The sequence below is a fragment of the Pelodiscus sinensis genome, chromosome 1 (assembly GCF_052426305.1).
Source record: "Pelodiscus sinensis isolate ZL-2025 chromosome 1, ASM5242630v1, whole genome shotgun sequence".
NCBI lineage: Eukaryota > Metazoa > Chordata > Testudines > Trionychidae > Pelodiscus > Pelodiscus sinensis.
In genome coordinates, this window is record NC_143052.1 from 291,406,490 (window position 1) to 291,429,352 (window position 22,863).

Consider the following 22,863-nt stretch of genomic DNA (forward strand, 5'->3'; position numbering starts at 1 on the left):
GGTTGGACTGGACAGCCTCCTTAGGTCTTTTCCAACCCTAATCTTCTATGTGATTTCTCTACCAACAGCCAAAGAAACACTTAGCTATTATGAGATGTCTGCAGTTAATATTTAAAGAGTGCTATGTATCTACACTGAAAATTATGCCTACAAGTCAAAGCATGAAATAGCTTTTGAATGTTTAACATATCTGACACATACCAGTAAATACCTTGGGACGCCAGCTAAAACAATGCCATGCAAACGCCTGTTCTCACTGTCAGGTAACACTGTAAATAAAAATTGGACCGGACACTATTTGTCAGGGTTAGTTGCAGTCGGCTGCCAGAAGCTTTGCCTGAGCATTCACCGGCATGGAGCCTTGCAGCTCCCAGTGGCCGCACTTTGCCATTCCTGGCCAATCGGAGCTGTGGGAACAGTGTGGGCCAGGAACTGAAGTTGTACATTGTTTGGATTTTCAGAGCAGTTATGCAGGGAAAAAAAAAAAAACACTTCTACATTTATAAGTTGCACTTTCATGATGAAGATTGCACTACAGTATGTGTATGAGGTGAACTGAAAAATATTATTTCGTCTTTCACAGTGCAAGTATTTGCAAAAGTAATATAAAATGAGCACTGTATACTTTGCATTGTGTTGTAGTTGAAATTAATATATTTGAAAATGTAAAAAAAATACCTAGAATTTAAATTGGTATTCTATTATTGTTTAACAGTGCAATTAACAATGATTAATGAGTTTAATATAATTAATTTGTTTTGCATTAACTGCATACATTAACTGTGATTAACTGACAGGCCTACTATAAACAAAACTAAAGTGCTTGTGAATTGAGTGAAGCAGCGATCTTGAGATAATGTAGTAAGCCATGTACTATTGCTTTGGGAGTAACAGATCTATGAATGTCAGGCAGAACATGGGGTGAAGGAGGTCAGAGCACTCAGGGGTTGGAGTGTTCCTGTTCCTTACCTGCAGAGGAACAGAAGAACCTGCATAGATTGAGAGGGATGTGCTTGTGTTGCCGGTTTGATGCCGTCAAAGAGCTGACCCTCAGAAGGTAAGACAAGGTTTATTCCTGCCAAAGGCAGATGGTAGTGAGATGCCACTCAGTTCTGAGCACCACTGGGAACCACCACCACAATCATCCTTAGTAATTCTCAGTCTACACAGATACTGGATTTCAGGTATGCCTCCCAGATTGCATCCTGTCACTTCTCTCACATTATAAATACTTACATAACATTATAAAGATCACCCCTACTTGGGAAAGTTCGAAGCATATACTAGAACATGACTAAGTACTGAAATAGAGGAAGACTCAGAGGGGTAGCAGAGTTATTCTGTAACTTAAAAAAAAAAAAACACCCTTAAACAATGGTCCTGTAGCAGCACCTTAGAGACTATTTATATATTTGTTAGTCTCTAAGGGTGTGTCTAGACTACAGGGTTTTGTCGACAAAAGTGGACTTTTGTAGACAAAACTATACCTGCGTCTACACTGTCACTGAGTTCTGTCGACATAACGTCGACAGAACTCAGTTTTGTCGACGGCTGTAAACCTCATTCTACGAGGAATAACGCCTTTTGTCAACAGAGTTCTGTCGACAGAAGGCATTATTGCATTTACACTGTCCTTTGCATCTACACTGTCATGTCGACAAAGCAGCTTGCTTTGTCGACAGAACTGGATGTAGTCTAGACGCTCTTTGTTGACAGAAGCTTTGTCGACAGTATCTGTCGACAAAACTTCTGTCGACAAAAGCCTGTAGTCTAGACGTACCCTAAGGTGCTACAGGACCATTATTGTTTTTTGAAGGTTTTTTTCAATAGAGGAAGTGCTTTCCTGATCTAGGGCCACAAGAACTCCTAAAAACAATTTCACGGTCTGCTTTCTGAGTTTCTTAATGCTAATATTACTTACTATTTATTTAGTTCCCAACCTACCTTTGTTTACGCATTATCCTGTACTTTGTGTATACAGTATATATAAATTAGAGAATGACTGTAAATGTAGGAACAAATATAAGCTCTGAACACAAAGACCTAGGATTCTGACACTAAGCTTTGCATCCTATTTCTCTCCTCATTTCAAGCACAATGCTGGCAAATTTGTTGCTTATCAAATAAGAAGTACTGTAAGGAGCCATCCTAGTGTGGGTGTGGAATAGGCTAATTTTTTCCAGATCCTATTATGATTCTATGAGGAAAATGATGGACTTTTAAAAATATGCCATTTAAACTACAGTCTTGAATTATGTTCCCTGCCACTAAGCAGCATGTGCTCAATAGAGTTTTTCCACTCCAAGAATCAGCTATTTAATACACATATTATATATTTTTTGTTTACCATGATAACGTGCTATTGAAAAATCAGAGCAAATAGAAGAGCCCTTCAATTTATGTTTAATCAAAGGGACATTTAAATTTAATCAGTCAAAATCTAATTTGGTAACTGACTACTTGCTATTTATTTTGACAAAGTCTCTTCTAATTTTCAACAATTAAATTAAAAACTGACCCAAAGCACACACCACAGTTAACAAGGAACATTCACTTACATTTTCTTATAACCGTTTCCAACAATACAGAAGAAAAATTTAACTAGACTTAGTCTCAGGAAAGAATTCACTGGATGCTACTTTTTATTGGCAGATTGTCATGTTCATTTAAACTCTTGTTTAGACTTGGGGGATCTATCAATTGTGTCCTCTTTTAAAGCCTACACTGCAGCTTGTGGACTACATGAATCAAATTGCATTTTCTTACCTTTCCAACATTCTGGATCCTAAAATAAGATGACAAAATCACCAGCACATTTGTTCCAATATTACTCACATTAATTCTATACAAGGGTACGTGATTTCTTCCCTGCTCTCTCCTTCCCTGGGCTGGGAGGGAGAGCAACCAGTTGTGAACCAAGAAAGTTACACAAGATACTCACCCTAAAACATAGCCCACCTTACACATCTGTGTTGTTTGGTGGGGCATGTCCTCTGGAGTCTAAATATTCATTAATTTCCTTCTAAGAAAGCTATAATTTGTGAGATGCTATAAGAGCTTCCCTTATTCCTTGGCCACCAGCACCTAACCACTTACTGTTCCCAGAAACGTCCACATGGTTTTCATGATATCCATTTGCTTGGTGCACACACAAAAGATAGCAATGTTGGCTTCGACAATAAAAAAGGGGAGTAATAGAAGTACGGTATGAAACAAAAAATGAAAAATTTAGCATAGAAGAATCTCCCCCCCCCCCCATTCTAAAAATAGGGGGAAATAACCATGAAGCGTTAAAGGGTCACTGTCTCCACCAACAAGCCCAAAGTTTAAAAAAAATAATGTTCTCTTCTTTTCATATCATTTTCATACTCCATACCCTTAAAAAAAATGCTCTCCCAAACAGTCAAACCTAATGATTTCAGAACCATTCCATCAGAACCACATGCACATATACTCCTGCAGCAGTCTTCCCTTCAATATATGGCTGATCACACAATCAACTCCCAGTTCTTCATAGTGAATTTGCAAGAAAAGGCAATGTGTGACTGTGTGCGCATGACCATTTTCATATCAAATTTACTCAGCTTACATTGAATGTAAATTGTCCCCCCGAAATGTCATCCCTCCAATCTTACCCTCAAAGACAAGCTGTGTTCTCTCTCATATCTCTCAATGATCTCTCATATATCTAATGATCAAATTTCTATAGCCTAATTTATGTTCTCAATGCCCTCTGTGCCAACCTACTTCCCTAAGAATTATGCTATCGGCTACATTCAGGCATCACAATGTTATATCTCAACAAATCCTGAGAACCAAATTTGGCCTTCAGCATATTACTTATGATTACACATGAAAAGGAAAGAGCCCAGCTTGACTTTCAGAAGTCAGAATAAGTCTGTATAGAAGACAGATAAGCAACACCATCTATTTCATTGTAAACTGAGGAAATCTGAGATGGCGTAGAGTGTTAAGAACATGAAACCTTGGAGGTGTTTTTCCACCCACTAAGTAGTTACTTCTCAGAGTATAGCAACATTCTAATGAAGGGAGACATCTCCAGACGACCCTACCAAGAGATCTTAACAGGACTAAACGACAATGCATTTCTGAGTGCAAGTGAAGAGGAATAGCTCTAGTTGGGGGCAGGATTTTGAAGAAAAAAATAAAAAGACTTCATATTCTCAAGACGCTGTATTACAGAATCAGGATAGACTGAAGAGAATGGATAGGAAGAATGGAGGAATAGATCAGGATTTGATGGTGTACTGGGACAGCTTGAGGGAGCTGGTTATGACTTTTACAGGAAGGGAGAAGAAAGTGACAATAGTCAGGATTTTTTTTAATGGGGTGAGCGGGGGAAGTCTGAACTTGCACTTGCCAGAGAAGTCAGGGTCACAAATTACTAAAAACAGGCACTTGAAGAAGGTAGAGATCACAAAGGAGAAATAATTAGGTTTGAGTGGTTTTAAGATGTAAGGAAGTTGAGCCCCCAAAAAAAAAAAAAAAAAAAAAAATCAGACACAGAGATGAGTCAAGTCCCAAGACAATCTGCTAGGGTTTGGGCAAGCATCACAGGATAGGATTTCTTGTTATAATCCAGATATTTTGGAGATAGGACAAGGACAGGTGAATGATCACCTGCTCTGAATCTGTGTGAAAAATCTGAAAAGAATATAAACATAAGGAAACATTTTTTTATTCCTTTATTAATATCTGATAATACATCATTAACAGGCACTTTTCAAAAACACACCATCAGGTTTCAAGATGTAGGTTTCAGAGCACCGCAAGATTACATTATACAATGCTAGTACACCCATCAGAATTATCAAAAAGCCAACAATTTTTTTGTGCAAGGATTAACAAAACAGGACTTTAACAGAAATAAATTTGATTTGGATAGTTGTTTTGCATTTCAAGAGGTTGTAGGAATGCCATGTACTTTTTTTGAAAGCTTAAAAATGTTTTGGTTTTTTTAGGTTTGACAATGTGTCTTTCGAGACTTTCCTTTTAAAACAATTCTCACTCAGTTTGCAATGGAATTTAGATTATCATTCACCAAATAAAGTTATTTAGTACCTTAGTTCAAGGAAGGATGCTTATTTGGCAAGGGCACTTAAATATGTGCTTAATGTCAAATCAATGGGACTTAATAACATTTTTAGATTCTTATCCACAAGAGAACTTATACCAGCAGTGCTTCAGTACGTATGTGACCTTTTCTTCTTTGATTTAAAGATGCTGAGTTCTGAAGTTCTTAAATAACTTCTACATTTGGATTTTAAGTCTCTGCATACACATTTTTAAAAAGCCAAAATAAATTTGTATAATAAATAAACTAGTCAACTAAGAGACACTGATCTTAAAGGAAGTCTGCTTTCTTTAAAAAGCTGAATACATCTATGCTTTGATGTACCATACTGAATTTAGTACAGCATCACCTCAGAAATGTATGTTTTAAATTGATTTCTTTTAATCCACAGTTACTGTAGTTCCATATCTTAAAATTTTCAATCAATTTTCTAAAAAATAGTAAATTATAAATTGTGTTTTACAGACTACATGACTGGAGCAGAAATCAGGGTGTAGGCAATAAATAGTTTAGTAGTTATTTTTGGCAAAGGAAAAACCACATTAAAAAAATCTTTCATGTGAATGGGCCCAATTTAACAAAAATCCAATTTGAATGGCTCAGTAAACAAGTATGTGTTTAAGCAGAACCATCTACAGTTATTTCCAGACAATATACTATAGCGGAAATGGATTCCATCATCATAATAATAAATCACAACTGCCATGAAACTGTAGCCTGTAGGCTGTATTAAGATTGTTAGGCAATTTAGATATATGGTGAATTTAATCAAAGATCTAAGCAGTATTTAATCAGTTCACCATGAAACGTTTTTAAGAAACTAAGTGGAAAAGGCACAAACATCTGATTAGTTTGTTCCACCTGCTAGAAGCAAGTCTCAGGGGAAAAAAAGATGCTCTTCTATTGGTGAAGGGAAATACTGCACCCCTTCCTATATGAAATTCCAAAATTAGTTTTGGGTGATTTTTAGAAATCTGAAGCTTAAAAAATAAATCTTTTCTTCAGAAGCAATTTCTTAAACTGAAAAGTTTGCATATGATGTTCAGTAATACTCTTCAAGTAATGCCAGAAACATTACTTCTCATTTCATCTGACACCACATTGAAATGAATCTGGATTCAGAACTTCTTATAAACAATTGCTACATAGTGATTTTAATTATGCTTATAAGAGGCTTTCCCCATAAACCTTAAAAGGCTAACACGCACAATGAATTATATCTGCCTCCACATTTCTCTCCTGAGTCCTCCAAAACACTTATTATCTAAGTTAACAATTTGATTCAATTTGTAGAAATTTCAAAACATCTAATATTACACATCTTGGTATTCTGAGAGGTTGGGCTCAACTCTTTCCTAAAAACCCAGGGAAAGAGAAACTGTTAAATTAATCTATTACTTGTCATGCTTTATAATTACAGAAATTGAATCAGAAGTGCAAGAGAAGTGGGGGTCTTATAAGAGCAGCAGTGTCTGGAGCACAAGAGAAGCAGGTTTCACAAATTCTTCTGATGTCTTTGATGCGGCCCAACTTCACTTAATCTGAGATTTGAAAATCTGCTCATGGTAGTACAGCTGAAGACTTGCAAGCTTAATCCATGTGTTTACTTGAACCCTGGGACAGCAAGGTAAGAGGAACCAGATCAAACAAACATTCTGCATAACACTTCAATGAAGGACAAGAGACCAGAAGATCTCCTGAATGAACATATATATTTTAGGAGCAGTGCTCTGCCTGGGCTTCCACTCAAAAAACATCCAATATTCTTGCTCCAAGGATCCTGCCTGATTGGGAAAAGGGATTCATCTCTTCTCCCAGAACCAGATTTGTGTCAGGAAATCCTACTTGTGAAAAGCCAAGATTCATCAATAGTCTCATCATCTGGAATCTTAAAAGGCCCTCTGTCTTTCCACTAAAAGCTCATGACACTGTAAGGGTGAAAAAGTCATTCAGTAGTTTCTGGGGAGTGAGGAGGGAAAGAAGAGCCACTGGATCCACCCGAATAGTTCAGTGCAACCTAGTTCTACCTGAATTTTCTTGGCATGAAAGGACAGGGGAAAAAGGAGCCTGTACCTTGAACTGAGGCTGCAAAAGCCCTCCTAGAATCCCATTGCTGATTATAGGACTGACTTCTCTTGCTTCAGACAGGGGACACCTAGAACAGCCTGTTTGCCTCCGCTGTGATGGGGAGTCTGGTAGTGGATAATCTGAGGGAGAGGCTGCTGCTGCTGCATGTGGTGTGAAGTGAGAAGGGAGAGCTTATATTTAAACTAATAAAAATATTTCCACTAAAATCATTCTTTGGGCCACTGGCCTTGCTGCATGGATGGGTCACAACATCCCCTTTGAACAATGAGAGTTCTTACCCTAGCACTCTGCTCCACTGTAGACCCACGGGCAAATCAAGCATCAAGAATTGTGAAAACTGGTAAATCTGATTTTCCTGGCTTAGTGTCTGAGTCCACCTACACAGTTTCCAGTGTCATATCAGTTCTTTTGTGTAGGAAGGGGACAGAGGAAAAGCAGTACGAGAGCTTATAGCACAAAGCCCCTTAAGTTCAGTTGGGCTTGAAGACAATGAGGTACACATACAAACCCCTTAACAGGAAGCTTTCCAAACTATAGCCAAGTGGGTAGGGAAGAGAAATATAATCCCTATTTCTCACAAAAATCTGTTGAGCCAGAAGTTCTTCCCCCTCACCCTAGAAAGGTGGGTAACGAAGAAAGGACAAAAGGACCAGCCAAGTCAGTCCTCCAGGCTTGAGGAGATGGCAATACAAGCAGCTATCCCCAAGTGGGCTCTACCTACCTGCAACACTGATGGAGGGTTCAAGAATTCAGTGTCTGCCCAGAGAACAAGGAAGGAGCAAATCCTGGAAGCAGATCCTTCCCCCAAAGGAAATCTCATTTTGACTCTGCACCTTGGAAGCTTCTGCCTGAAACTGACTCACTCAGATACTTCTTCGATTCTGTCTTCTTCCTTTCTTCAATCATCTTTCCTGTTGGTTTCTTCCCTTTGCTTTAGGGGTCAACTGGAAAAAGAATGAAGCAGAAGGCTAAGGTATGACTCCATACTTCCAGGACAAGGTGGTAAGACTGAAGGGGAAGGAGAAGAGTATTGGATACCTTCTGAATAGCAGCTTCTTTACAGGTTTTTCATTGCTCTGATTTGCCAAAAAAAAAAAAAAAAAAAAAAAGACAAACTTTCTTTTTTTTAATTGCCAATAGGCTACAACCAAGCACAAGAGGGTTTTAGTACAGAAAAAGGTTTTCATGCAATTTTTAAATGTAGTCAAGTAGAGCTGGTCAGAAAATTTTGAATTTGTCCAATTTTTGTAGAAAAACTGAACTTCCACTGTTTCTCTTCTTTCTTCCATTTTCTGACAAGCTCTAATCATAATAAAGAGTATCTGTTATTTTAACTATTGCAATATATCAACCAGCTCCCCACAAGGTTATACAGAAAGAAGCTGTGAGACGAAAAGGTGTTTGTACATACCTGGAGGTTTCCTTTAAATTGTCCCCCTTTCCTCAGCAGTAGTCCACAGAAGCAATAGTGAAGTCTTCCTCTCTACTTACAGAGCCAGACCTGTCAATCCCCAGTAGCAGGATAAAATTCCCTTCCTCTCTAGAAAGTTCACCAGTCAGGAAACTTCCACACTTAATATTGTACGATGTACTTATTACAATACATATTGCCTATTGTTGAACCTGTGATCCTTGTGTTATTGTTTTGTATCCCTAAACCATTTTCTCTTTTACTGGGGAGCTGGATCTGTGGAACTTTACCACCTGAAGAAAGCATTCAGATTGTGAATCTTCCTGTGCTGAACAATAAGAAGTTCCTTAGATCTTTGAAATTTTACCAGCACTATAGAGCTGGAGTGATTGGCATGGAAGCGGAGATGGAACCAAATATATGCCTTATTTACTTTAGTCTGCTTTTGTTCCCTAAGGTACACAAGTACCTGAAGTAAATGAATTAGTAAGGTGGTTCTAAAGAAATTGCTCTATTTATAGATGAAGAAAGATCCTACCTTTCAGAGACAGAATATGATGAAGTCTTTGTTTAACGTGGGAGCTATTTACTAAAAGGAAGATCTTAGACAACTGAAGATTCACCGTTTTGTTTAATGTCATGGTCTCTACCTGAATATTTGAATTGTAACATGTTGGTGCACTTCTTTCCAGAAACTAACATGGTAGACAGGAATCTGTCTGAGCATCACCTCTTTTTAATTATGGTTTGCCTCTCAAAAGCCATATGTAACCTAGTCAAGCCTGCTTGGCCACTTATACTTATGACTAGTACTTGTGGAGAAAAAACGTGGTATCTTGCTTTGGAGGAATAGCTGACTTAACAACATACTGATCAGGTCCAGTCAGTGGGGTCTTCTTGGCCAATATATCATATTTGCTTTCTCTTCAAACAGTCTATATCATTATGGATAGGAGCGGAAAAGGAAAAAAGACAAATGATAATACATACAGTACTCTCTGGGACAGAACTTCTGTTGCTATGTATATGATAGCTGAACACTAAAAGGAATAAAAAATAATACAAATCCAAGTAATACATCATGTATTCCACTGTGAATAAAAGGGTTGTATGAGATAACTGCCACTACTTTGCTCCTCAAAGAATTTTGATGTTGCTAGAAGATGTTGTTACAGGCACATCCACATTCCACAAGTGTAACAATGTCTTCAGTACTGCATTGCAGCCACTTGTGCTAGATGGCAATTTTGGATGTCTAAAGAGGCATCCAAAACACAAATAATAAAAACATCCACAGTATTGAAAACAGCCCAAACTCTCTTTTCATTAAGCAATAGTGTACCCAATAATTAAATCAATATTTTCATCTATGCATTGCCCAGTAAAGCAAGTGGACACACGCAATAGCCTAGCCCATCCACTTGTAGTACTCTCTCAGGCAGGAATCTACCTTCAGATCCCTGAAATCTCTCAGGAAAGACTTGCTGGCCCTTCGACATACATAGCCTTTACCAGACAGGAAAGGACATCACCTCCTGTTCATTAGGAGAAGAGACTAGAATCAACATTCCTTTGATGAGCAGTGTGAAACTTCCTGGCCAGTCAGATTTCACAGAAGTTTGTCACTATGCTCTGTTAATTTCCTCTGGAACTGAATGGAGAGTTAACATAAGGATTCCACTCAGGAGCTAAATTGGAAGAAGTACTTCCTTGCTGCTTCTTGAAGAACTTTTTCTTCTACATTTCTTTGTTTTCTCTCTTTAATAGTTCATATATAGTAATAGATCCAGAATAGATAAATTTTCAAGGATTGTTTCTACCACAGTAAAACCCAATTTACTTGTGCATCTTCCTCTTGTTTTCTCTGGCTCAGACAATGATAGCTATCATTTCTCCCAAAAAAACCCTCTTTAATTAGCTTTTTATCCTTTCCAAAGGGAGTACATACGTTTTGCAAACCTTATCTTGGGGACTCAGGAATAGAAAAATGGAGTGGAGGTTTGTGTGTTCTGGCAAGCATAAGCTCTGATGAGACTTTCCAACTCCTTCTGTCACACTGGTTGGATAACGCTATCTAGATAGTGTCTAATCTTTTTGGAAACTTGAGGGATCGTGCTTTTTACTTAGCCTTCCCCTTTCAGATTTGGAAGGGCAGAGGAAAAAGATCTAGCTTTGATGCATCTGAATTCTTCTTGGGTGCGTCACATGGTTCCTTCTTCCTCTGAGATACAGGCGTATCATGGGAAGTTTATGTTCCTGCCCTCTATTTGGGTTATTTTCACAAGGGCCGTTGTAAGAGGCTCAAGATGCTGGACTGTGCCTGGGCCAGCAGAGTAGGTCCCCTATATTTACTGGGAGAATAACTGGCAGATTCCTTGGGTGTGGAGGGATGCATTCGATTCTTCCTCACTGGTGAAGAGAACACATCCTGGTTACAAAACCATAAGGGAAGCAGACTGACAGTTTCTGGTAGATGGATATACTAGATGGATTTAGAAAACGGACTGATGGTCTATGGTGCTATTATGCCTTCTGTCTCAACCACTGGCTGTGCCACATGTTGGTCATCTTCCTTTTGCAACCTTTTCCGGAGAAGTAAGAGGCAATTCTGTTGCTCCACAAGATGAGCTCCTTTTGTTGTTGATGGAGGCTTTGGGAGTGCAGCAACTTCCTCTGATGCCTTGTCTGGGCTGGCCTCATTCTCTTCCTCTCAGCAGGAGAGGGTGAACTGCCATTTAGTGCTTCTTGAGGTTAGAGCTGCAGAAAATCAGTTGACATTATGTCTTTCATGGCTTTGCTAAGAACCCCTCGGGTAGGCCTACACAAGTCTGTGTAAGCTCATTATGGAAGTCCTGTCTAGAGAACGGGTGGCGGAGGGACACCCCATAGATGCATTTGGTAAGTGGAGAGGAGCATTTTCCATTCTTCATCTACTTGTCTGCCATGGTGAGAGCAGCATTTGTCAGAGTGCACTCTGCTGCAGAACTTTCCTCCGCAAAGGAACGCAGAATCGAAGTCTAATTCCAGACACCCAGTTGCTAAACCAGATGTATTTAAGCCCTCTCAGGCCACAGAAGTCTTGTTTAAAAATGTAGTTGATTATCTGCAGTAGTGAGATATGAGACTTATCTATACCTATAGATGCAGAATTAAAAAGGACAGGTTATACAAAGGAAGTGATTTTTATCCTGCTGCCAGTTATTGACAGGTCGGTTCCACTTCTGTGACTGCAAGTAGGCTGAAACCCTACTACAAGATTTGTTGACCGGTCTTTGTTGAAGAAAGCTATTGTTCAAAAACCACACACACAACATCAACAGAGTAAATCCTGGTAAAGTAAATGTCTTCTATATATTTTGTTTAGGCACCAATATGAAATATACATGACTTGTTAAAGCATCAACAATGGATGTGTCACAATGATTACTTATCACTGAGTTCTGTTGACTAATTATGGACACGATATTTCTTTAAAAAGGTAGTGGGAAATGTTTTTGGAACAATCCAGTAGCTACATTTTAGCATTTTCTTTAGAAACCTACTTTGAGGGGTTTTATTCAACTGAGTTATAAAACATGTTTAAGGCCGGAACTTGGCTTAAGTATTGTGGAAAAAATTTTAGTCTCTTTTAAAAGTAAGTCAGGTTTAATTATTTAAGACAGATCCTTCAATAGTGATATGCAATCCTGACTCTCCCTTGGGATGGTCACCAGGACCAGTGAAGTTATCTTATTCTACATATTCTGTAACAACCTGGAAGTTAAGGTGAACCAAATGTTAATGAAATAGATAGAGATCAAATGAGAAGGCATTGCAAATACCAGTGAAGTGAAAAAAGGATAGAGCTCTAGAGGTAGAAAATACAAACAGGAAATAAAATCAGATTCAAATCAGAAAATGTACAAACCTAAGGGTTCATCTATACTGGAACAACTGACATATCGAAAAAGTTACAAAAACTAAATAACTGCACCTTAACTAAGCAGCAACTAAAAAGAACATGGTAACATCTGAGAAGTGTAAATATCAAGGAGAGAGGGGAACTTAAGGTGATGGAAGAGGATATAACTAGGAGCAACAGAATGAAATTCAGACTATTGAGGGAAATAACCTGACAATGAAATCTTGTAGACTATGCAAGAGTCATATCCAAGAATAGGTGAATGCCCCATTTTCTTTAACAAAAAACAGAACTATGTAGCACTTTAAAGACTAACAAGATGGTTTATTGGGTGATGAGCTTTCGTGGCCACACCCACTTCCTCAGATCAACATACTGATCTGAGGAAGTGGGTCTGGCCCACGAAAGCTCATCACCTAATAAACCATCTTGTTAGTCTTTAAAGTGCTACATAGTTCTGTCTTTTGTTTCAGCTACACCAGACTAACACTGCTGCATCTCTATCACCATTTTCTTTAGATATTTAAAATTACACTGAATGAGGTACTAGAAACGTACTGTGGGTGCAAGCACACACTGACAACAGGTGAGACTAGAGGACCACAAGGAATTAATTTTCTTCCTTTCTGATCACTAGAGTAGTGGTAATGTTAGTATCCTGGCCTTTAAAACTTTTGATGGCATAAAACTGGTCTCTAGCATCAATAATTCTTGAGCTAAATAATTACAGTGGAGGAAGAAGGAAGCAAAATTATAACCTTAATAGTTGATTTTAAGGTCAAATATCACAGCCTACCATGAAAAGAAACTCATGCTGTATACCATCAAAATGCATGAAACTACAAGTTTGTGTAAAGCTTTGGTTTCTAACTATTTTATTTTAGCAGGGCATTTGTACCACCAGTCTGGGAGCTCTGCTACCAATAATGCTGACCATATCGGATTAGAATATATTTGATTAAATTAGTGTTGAATAAAGTACATTCTGGACCAATGAAGTTCTCAGTCCTTAGAAGCAGGGGCAGCCTGTGCGAGTAGACTGCCGGCCCGGGGCGCCCAATGATGATGTCACAGCCATTTATGGCCATGCAGGCAAGGGTGCTGATGGCGCCTTACGCCTGGGGTGCCAGCTGCTGCAGCTGGCCTCGGACCGCTCCTGCTTGGATGACCTTTTCCATCTCTAATCAGAGTTGTACAACAGATTTTCTGGATCTACCATACTAACCAACTTTTCACAAGTTTCAAGTATATTTCACTTGCCTCTTTTCAAGTCAAGAGAACATGCACAATAGTGTTAAATGCATGGGAGTAATGATGTTGAATCATGTACTCATTAGAACAATAGATTTCACAGACTATAATTTTGTTTTGTTTAAATATCAAATCACTGATACAGTGGCCCAAACTCTCACTTTTATAAGTCATTAAGTTAGAGTTAGCCTATTTTAAACCCCTTTGTACTAGCACAGGGGTGTCCAAACTTTTTTCAAAGAGGGCCAGATTTGAAGAAGTGAACATGCGTGAGGGCCGTCCCCGCACCCTCAGCCCCAAGGCGGAGGGCCCGCGGGGTCGGAGGCGGGCGGAGAGCGCAGGACACGCCGGCCTCACAGCGGCCCAGGGGCAGGGCGAACCCGCAGCCGAGCGGGGGAGCGGGGCTGCAGACGTGCCCTACAGGGCAGGCTCTAGGACCGCGGAGGCCATGGGCGGCGGCGGCGCAGCCAGAAGCGGCGCGCTGAGTACGCCAGTTCAAAAGAGCGCCGGAGAGCCAGGAGAGGGGGAGGAAGCGGGGGCCGTATAAAACCGGAACACGGGCCGCAATTGGCCCGCGGGCCGGACTTTGGACATGCCTGTACTAGCAGCTCTCCAGGATGTATATTGTTATTGTTTTTAATTGTTTCCTTTCAGTGTTTGTATGCCAAGTGTAGCAGATAAACTCAGCAGCCTAGTTAAAAAAAATTAAACTGGACTTCACAGTCATATCTCATTGGCACTAAAATAATTCCACTGTAAAGAAACAAGCAAAAAAAACCTTTCAATTTTTAAGGCAATTCTAAGCCTCAAAGTTGTCCGGGGGGGGGGGGGTGGGGGAGTTTCCAGATTTATATAAAACTAAAAATTTGTTTTTCTAAACAGGAATAATGGTGTTTTTTAGAGGAGCTAATTTTTGGAAGAAAAACATAAAACCAAGATTACCAACTTCTTGGTATTTTACACACACACACACACACACACACACACACACACACACACTATGCCAATCATTGTACAAAACTTGCCATTTCTTTATGCTAATAGGAACTTTCATTTTACTTCTCAGAAGTCAGTGCTCTGTTTACCTGATTGGGTTATACCTACAATTATCTTATGTATTTCTTCCAAAAACATTTTATTTTGTATCTTGCTGTTCTCCCCTCCTCCCCCTACTCTGAATCCTTACATTTCTCTTAAACTTTTCTAGTCTTTCAACCAGTTTTCCATTTGTCAAATTCCAACTTTTTGCGCTACAATTAAGCAGTGTGAAGGATAACCACTCCAATAAGGCTACCTGCATTTTTCAATCTGAAGTTTGCAGATGACATTTTGCTAGTCTTTTCTCCTTCAGGGTTTACACTTGCTCTTCTCCATGAATTTCCTCTGGTGTTTGTAATCTCTGGAGAACTCAAATACAGCAAAAAGTGAAGAAACTTTGCATCCCTTATGTATAACCATCCTGCTCTCAAATATATATCACTGCCATTAATGCTAGTGGAGAACTATACATTATGCACTGAAAATAAAGAATCCTCCCTTTTTGTAGCATTCATTCCAAAAAGTGCAATCCTATTTTGTAAAGTGACTCAAAAATGGCATTGTGGAATTCCAGGTTTATTGTGTTCCATGTGAAATGTGCTCAAGTTTCAGGGGAAAAGATTGGTTCCTATTGGCGTCACAATCCAAGCAATCTGAGACTCAAACCATGTTATTTTCTTGTCTTTAGCAGCAATCAACGATGAGGCCCTCAGTTACATCAGTTGACTAACTGGAACTTAATCTTATTGCTCAGGCACAAGTAGATGCTTTCGTAGTTGTATTGGCTCTGCAATGCTAATAAGAAGTACAAAACGGTAAAATCGTATTCTTATCTAATGTGTGCACATATGACTGAATACTTATGAAGAACAATTTAAAGCCCTGACCCAGGCACTATGCATTTCAGGATCAGGTCCCAAAGATCTGGTAAGATGGTTCAATATTTATACTTAACTTTCAAAAGAAAGCCACACTATCAACGTTGTTAACTTCACTCAGATTATGAACTATTCACATCTTACACGTGTAGTAAAGTGAAACTGATGATCTTTCCACAAAACTTATTCATTTGTACTTTTGATTATCTTAAAGTAGTTGCGCAAAAGTTTAACCATTTAACATTTTCAGACTGTTCTTTAATTTTGTTTCTTTGGGACTAAATCCCAAAATTTACCTATATTTGAATTATTTTAGTATTAGAAATTAAGTGTGCCAGTGAAAAATTACAATTGTTTTAGTCTTGTTTGTAAGGAAAGTCTCACCAACTCAATTCAGGTAGAGTTTTCTATTTCTTTTAAATAAAACTGTTTCATACACTTGCTTCCCTCCATCTCATCTCTTCTCCATGCAAGCATCTTTCACCTACCTGCTTTGCTCAGTCAGACCTCCCAGCATTTGCACTAGACATAATTAACTTTGGTAATGCCTCTTCACAGGCATACCAGTGTGCAATGTTAGACTCAGTCATTCTGTATCTGTTGAAATATTAGCACTTGTTTTAGGTCACTTACAAAGAACAAGGTTAAACCATATAAAAATAAAACAAAAAACAGATACAAACACACACATACAGAGTTTTATTTCTACTCTAGGCTCATTACTCTCGTAGAATTATAAAAATATCAAAAAAAATAACATATGCACCAAAAACCACACTTACCCCTCTTAAAGATGTGGATTTCAAAGTCTGATTAACCATAGTTTAGATTTTATGCATCTCATAGGACCCTCTTTCATTTGAATCAAGCCTTGATTTACAAAAATGAACAGTCTAAAGGAAGATAAAGAGAACTTCCCTCTTGATGAAACAATGTTTCCCTCAAACACCCAATCAAACATGCAACAGACTGCTAGCCCTTTTGATCACAAACAACTATTTTGTTTAATTAATGAACATTTCTCGGCACCATTACTACATACTGCCCGCACAGATTCTTTTGAACTGAATTCTTTACAATTATGTTTGCCAAATATTTTTCTTTGGAGCTTTATATTAGTTTTGTAATGCATTTTATTTCGATTATTTTTTCCCTAAGAATATAATTTAAGTTACAGGCTGAAGTTGCCTCAAAATATGCATTTACATTATTTAATGAAAAATCTTCCACCAGAAGATTCCCAAGGAAATCTGGTTCTCATCAGAAGCGAAAGGCTACTAGTTAATAGAGATGTTTAAACCTCTCTAAGACTAGAAAGAGTTATTTGATGCCATGTTTTAATTTTAGTAAAATTTTAGAAGTAAATTACAACCTGCACTATGATGGAGAGCTCTGCATTAAAATTAACGTTTTGGGACACTTCAAAAGATATACCTAAAGTAGGAGCTTAAGTGTACGTTACATGTAAATTATAGATCTACTTTAGATTTTCCTCATAATTTTAATGGTATTGGTTTCCTACCTAGCACCAAATAAAATGAAAGAAACAAGAACAATGTAGAGTAAGAAACATCAAAATCCCATCTTCGGACTTCTGAGCTATTCCCCTCTATCCTACTTCTATAGGTAGAGGATTTTAATCCATGAATGTAATTTTCCCTTCCAAATTTAAAAAACAACACAACAAAAACAAAAACAAAAATCTAACAACCTACAACCTAGGCTTAGGGTATGAAAGTGCTGTCAAAAAAGCAGGATACATGTGACAACTCAGGCTCGAGCTATTCAGTTCACTAAGGGAAATTGCATTGCAGGCACTTAATGAAGCAAAACCAATCACCAGAACATGCCCAACGTTATGTTTTGAGCCTATACAATTAAACCATGTTTTATGTGGTGTAAGATTTAATTTAGAATTATTCTAATTTTTAACTTGATCTAGTCTAACAAAGCTGTTTGTCCAGATAAAGTTTAATAATTCTTAGTTATAGTAAAATAAAGAATATTCCTTAAGAATTTTGCCAATTAAACCACAGTTTGTGTCACTGCCTTTTTGGTAGACAAAAACATTAGCAATAACCATCTCACATCAACTCTTGCAACCCAAGAGCATGTTTTCTTGTACCTCAAATTCCTTTACTGCTTTAAATCAGATGGTCAACATCATAGTTCCAAAAAGTGACTTACTGTAAGGCCAGCTGTTAGGATCAAGAATCCCTCAATGTTTTTTTCAAGTGGCCAGTTCAGCCGGGAAATACTTGGGGAAAAAAAGCAATGACCACTTATTTGTGCATTTCACATAAAATAAAGCAGAACACATAATCCACACAAGACAAGCATACAACTTGTTTATGTATATGATGCCAAATAACGTTACAGTCCACCAATGGGGTATGATTGGGCAAACTCTTACATTCCTAGGGAATTCTATTGAAATCAATGAAAGTCTGCATATCTGCAAGCATCTGCATGCATTAATACAGCTGCAGAATCAGGGACTGCTTTAAAAAAAAAACAAAAAAAACCACTACAATAGTTATAAGATGGTTGGGAAAAAAAACCACAGGGTGGATGAAAAGTATTTGGAAAGTTCTATCCGACCTGACTTCTCCGGAAACATTATTGTAGCAATTACTTTTAGTAGGAAACTAATGAAAGTGACAATACTTCATTAAACTTCAGCCAATTCAAACACATTACAGAGAAGGTAAAATGTAAATTCTATATAGCTTTCAGAAGCATCAAACATTCAGCTAACTGTAACCAAGACTTTGCTTTTCTTTTGGTATCAAGATACCACATGATTTTTAACAACTGCCATTAGTTAAATATAAAGATTTTTCTTAAATACTTCCACTCCTTTCTGAAAGTGGTATAACCATATTTAATTTGTTGCTGCTTTGTTTTCCCATTATTTTAAAGAATAAAACACTAATTGCTTGCCTTTCATTACCAACAGCAAGTATGTGTTTGCTCTCAAACCTTTGAACAGTCTGTTCCACAGTCTTGTAGGGTGAGGGGCGTGTTCCACATGGAATTAAAAGTAACTGCCATGAAGGATGCTTTCAGTCTCTAGGGGAAGGGGTGCCAGAAATGTCCTTGAAAAGTGTTCGCTGGTGCCTCTGAAGAAGTCATTTCTCCATTCATCCAAGTCACATGTTAAGAGAGTTTAGCAAATTAGGATAAAATGAGAAAAATGCAGTAGAAATATATACTTATAAAATGTTTGATTTGAAATGTTTTCTGCTGTGAAAGCATCTCAAACCCAAAAAAAGTATAAAAATACAAAAAGATCATATTGCTTACACACTTTTATATGTAAAAATATATAGCATATCAGTTATCAAGGAAGGAAAATGTTTAACTCCAACCACCTTGACATGTAAAGTTTTACCAATGCAAAGTATTAATTTGAATATATACATTTTTAATCCCTGGTTATTTACTTTAAAAAAATTGAGGCAAATAATCTTGATCTCAGGTTGAAAGTTTGTGAAACAGGTAGTGAATACTAATACTAACTGCAACTGAAAAAAGATGGTTCTTTCTACTAAGACAGAAACAGCTGCCAGAAAGGTGTTTTTTTTTTTTTTTTTTTTTTTTAAAGGTAAGCATAGATATATTTTCTGGTGTCTTAGGTTTTTGGCATGTCAATAAGCATATGTTTTACTAAGACATTTTAAAACTTTGCTCACAGTAACAGAATTGGTTTCATAAATCACCTTCCCCTGCCTTTCACAATATCATGGAGCACAACCTCGTCCCATTTATAATTTCTCAAAACCCAGTTGGCCAATAAAGAAGCTATTGCTTACTTTAAGTAGTCCTATAAGGAAAATATTAACATATTTTAACTAGCTTTAAAAATAGCTAACAGCTGGATATGACAGCTAACTCGCCATACAGCACAGATAACGGTTTGAGAAACACTGTTCTACTATACAGGTTAATCTGGAACCTGACTGGAGTAACACACAAGTATTTTGGGTCTAGAAAAATATTATGACAAGTTTTGCTGTAACAAACAGGGGAGTGCATTCATCCCTTTCCTACTGAACAAGTCACAATGCAAGAGGTCCCTTAGAATTACTCTTCAGAATAGCATGTTAAGCCAAACCGAGCTTATAAAAGTTTACGCAACCTAACAGACAACCAACACCACATACTTTTTTTGGTAAGTGAAATATTTTGCCATAATATTAAGTTAAGAACATCCCTGTATATCTATGAACTTCTTGGAGGAGTTTAGATTCTCTAACATTAATCATTAAATGACAAAAAGTGTTGTAGCTAAAGAAGTTGGTTGTGCCCACAAAAGCTCATGATACCAGCTACATGTGTTGTTAGTCTCTAAGGTACTACAGAACTAGTCACTGTATTTAAAGTTTTTTCCAATTACAGACTAACCCAGCTACCCCTCAAACTGTTGTAACTAAAGTTGTTTAATTTCATTTGAGGAAAGTTTTCCATAATTTAAGTTGTTACTTAACTTAGGTTAAGCATTAGAAATAACATTATTTTAAGACTGTGGCACCACTTCAATTAATATTACAAGAATTTAAAATGGGATCTGGGTTTAAAAGTTTATATTAATATGCTCTGTCCTCGCAGAACCCAATAACCACCTAGAGCCTCACTGACTTTGATAACATCCTGTGCAGGAGTAAGGTGCTGTCTATATGGAGCTTCTTGTATGATCAGGGCCTTCACAATGGGTGTACTACTTTGTGTAAAGATAAATCAAAATTAGTTCAATAGACCTTCCTATTTGTCAAATATTTAAAAACTACTCTAGTTTCAAACTACAGCGCATATATGAGCAAATATTTATTTTAAGCAAAGACTGTGCTGAACAATTTTTTTGCCAAAAGGACCCTAAATCTCAAAATGGAGCTTCTCTGGGTAATAACTGTAGTGTATGTTCTTCTAACACTACCATCAAGAATCAATTACCCTATGTATGAGTTTAAACGTTTAAAATGTATGCCCGCTTAAAGGGACTGGACTAGTAAGATTTAAGTAGTCAAATCAGAAACATCTTTAAAGCTATAACCAAAGCATTATATTCTGAACACAAGTCATAATTTGACTTGTGCCACAGTTCAAAGAGTTTAATCAACTCAATTTACAAAAACTTTAGCTTTTAAATCAATGCACTTTTTAAGCCTTACTTCAGTGATTTGCAAATCTAAAATACTTCATCAGTATTTCACAAACAGAGATAGGAATAAAGTACTTAGAGGGAATTAAATCCTTCCATGGGCATTTTAGTTCAAATCTAAGTCTCCGTCTCCTTGCTTGCTTTTTGTTCAAAGTTGTAGCCTGTAATTTCTTTGAGGCAAGAGAGGAATGTCACTGTAGAGTTTTCAAATACAAACGTTTAAAACCTCTCTCTCGTTTAACCTGCAAAATGCCTCTAAGTAGTTAAGGTTGATTATTTCAAAAGTAGAAACTGATTTTGAGTGCCTCTAATTTTGAGTGCCCATCCTGAGACATATTGAACTTGATTTTTCAGAGGCATCCTCCCACTTAAGCCAGGACAAAATACCAGCCAAAAGAAACCATAAAATATGAACTGGAAATGATAGAATTACAGGTTGAACGTCTGTAGTCCAGCACCCTCGGGACCTGACTGGTACCAAACCAAAGTATTTGCCAGACAACGGGAGGTCAATATTGTCTAGCAGCATTATCAACATGTCCACTGCTTCCTGGGCTCTTAGAAGTCAGTTAGGGGATAATTAGAGCTAAACAACAGCACAGACACTGAACCGTGGTCTACAGTAGGTTATTTCAAAATACCCTCCCCCTTAGATTAAATTTATAAACGGAGTGTCCACACTACCAAGCCCATTAATTTTGAAATAGACCACTTATTTCAAAACTTGTACTCCTGCTTTCCTTGGGGAATAACGCTAATTTTGAAATAGCAGCACTGGAGTGTCCACATTAATGCTGTTTAGAAATAACTACTTCCCAGGTAGTTCAAACTAATTACACCCCAGTGCTTCCTGGGGCTCTAAGTCGAGGTAGCGTGTCCACATTAACAGAGCCTGCCTTGGACTAATTTCAAGGCTTCCCCATAGTGTGGGCACACTATTTTGATTTTGTTAAAGCAGGTATTAAGTCCATTTTAGTAATTTCAAAATTTCCTAGTATAGACATGCCCTGAGAGTCAGGACTGGTGGCTGTAAACAAACTTTATGGGACCGTGGGAAACTTGGTCATACCCTCATAAGTGGACATCCGGCTAATTAAAATCATGCCAGATCACAGATGTTGTTGGACCAAAGAGTTCCAGACTAGAGAGGTTCAACTTGTACTTTAAAAAATTACAACGAAACTTGAAGTTAAGAAATTGATATACTACTGGTAAGGGCAATCACAAAAATAGGTAAAAGTCTCAATGGCATTCTAAAATGAATCTTTGAAGGTAAGTGCTCGCAGCACAATAGTTGGAAGGAGAAGAGACTCTAGAATACCTGAAGGGAGACAATCCTTTGTTATATGGCTCTACCTACCACCAACCTAAGTTCAAAGGGTTCTTTGAAGTCAAAGGTATGTTTGACTAACATACATTTATATCCAGTATTGTATGAAAGTCAAAGAAAAAACAACCTAAAAAAAAGCATACCCAAAGGGAACTGAAATAGATAGGTTATGTTCGCTGTCTTGCCAATAAGCACATTTCTCCTAGAAGCCAGCAAAATTCCCACTTCTAATAATAATTTTGCACTTTAAGTCCTCCCAAGTTCTTATACGATTTTAAACTATTTTAAACAGGATTTTGTTGACACATTACCGCAGAAATCAAAAGTATCAGGCTGATCCATTAAAAAGGGACTGCAATCTTCAGCTTCTGACCTAAGCTTCTGGTATAATTGTTGTCCATGACGGTGTTGCCCATAAAATTTATTTCACTAGAGGAGGACATCTTTACTAAATGAATGTAATGAGGATTAATGTAATTTCCAATAATTCATTCTCATGGTACCATTGTAAGAGAAGGAATCTCAAGTGACAATCTAAGGTACCAACCAAACCAAATAGGATGTACAAATAGAGAGCATGGATCTTTTACACTTTATTATTATTAAATAATAAATGGGAAAATTAGATAAGATACTGTTTCAAGCAACTTGCATAGAAAAATGTAGAGAGTGGGGGTGTTTCAGAATATTAAGGTTAAAGTAGGATTTTA

At 37.6% G+C, this 22,863-nt stretch overlaps 1 protein-coding gene across 24 annotated transcripts in view; it reads right to left on the reverse strand.

Annotated features, from left to right (window-relative positions):
- Positions 1-22,863, reverse strand: part of TSC22D1 (TSC22 domain family member 1) — a 131,949-nt gene that overhangs the window by 84,059 nt on the left and 25,027 nt on the right. The window contains exons 2-6 of one of the 24 annotated variants that reach the window (XR_016348461.1): positions 16,151-18,799; positions 15,041-15,579; positions 8,222-8,259; positions 7,905-8,127; positions 5,590-6,709 (exon numbers count right to left, since the gene is read on the reverse strand). The exons of 2 other annotated variants lie outside the window; for them this stretch is intronic. The gene's annotated coding sequence lies outside the window, so the exon portion shown is untranslated. Of the gene's footprint in view, positions 1-5,589; positions 6,710-7,904; positions 8,260-8,284; positions 15,580-16,150; positions 18,800-22,863 lie in introns of those variants that run through there. 21 more of the 24 variants (XR_016348457.1, XR_016348470.1, XR_016348467.1 and 18 more) reach the window with 21 other exon arrangements.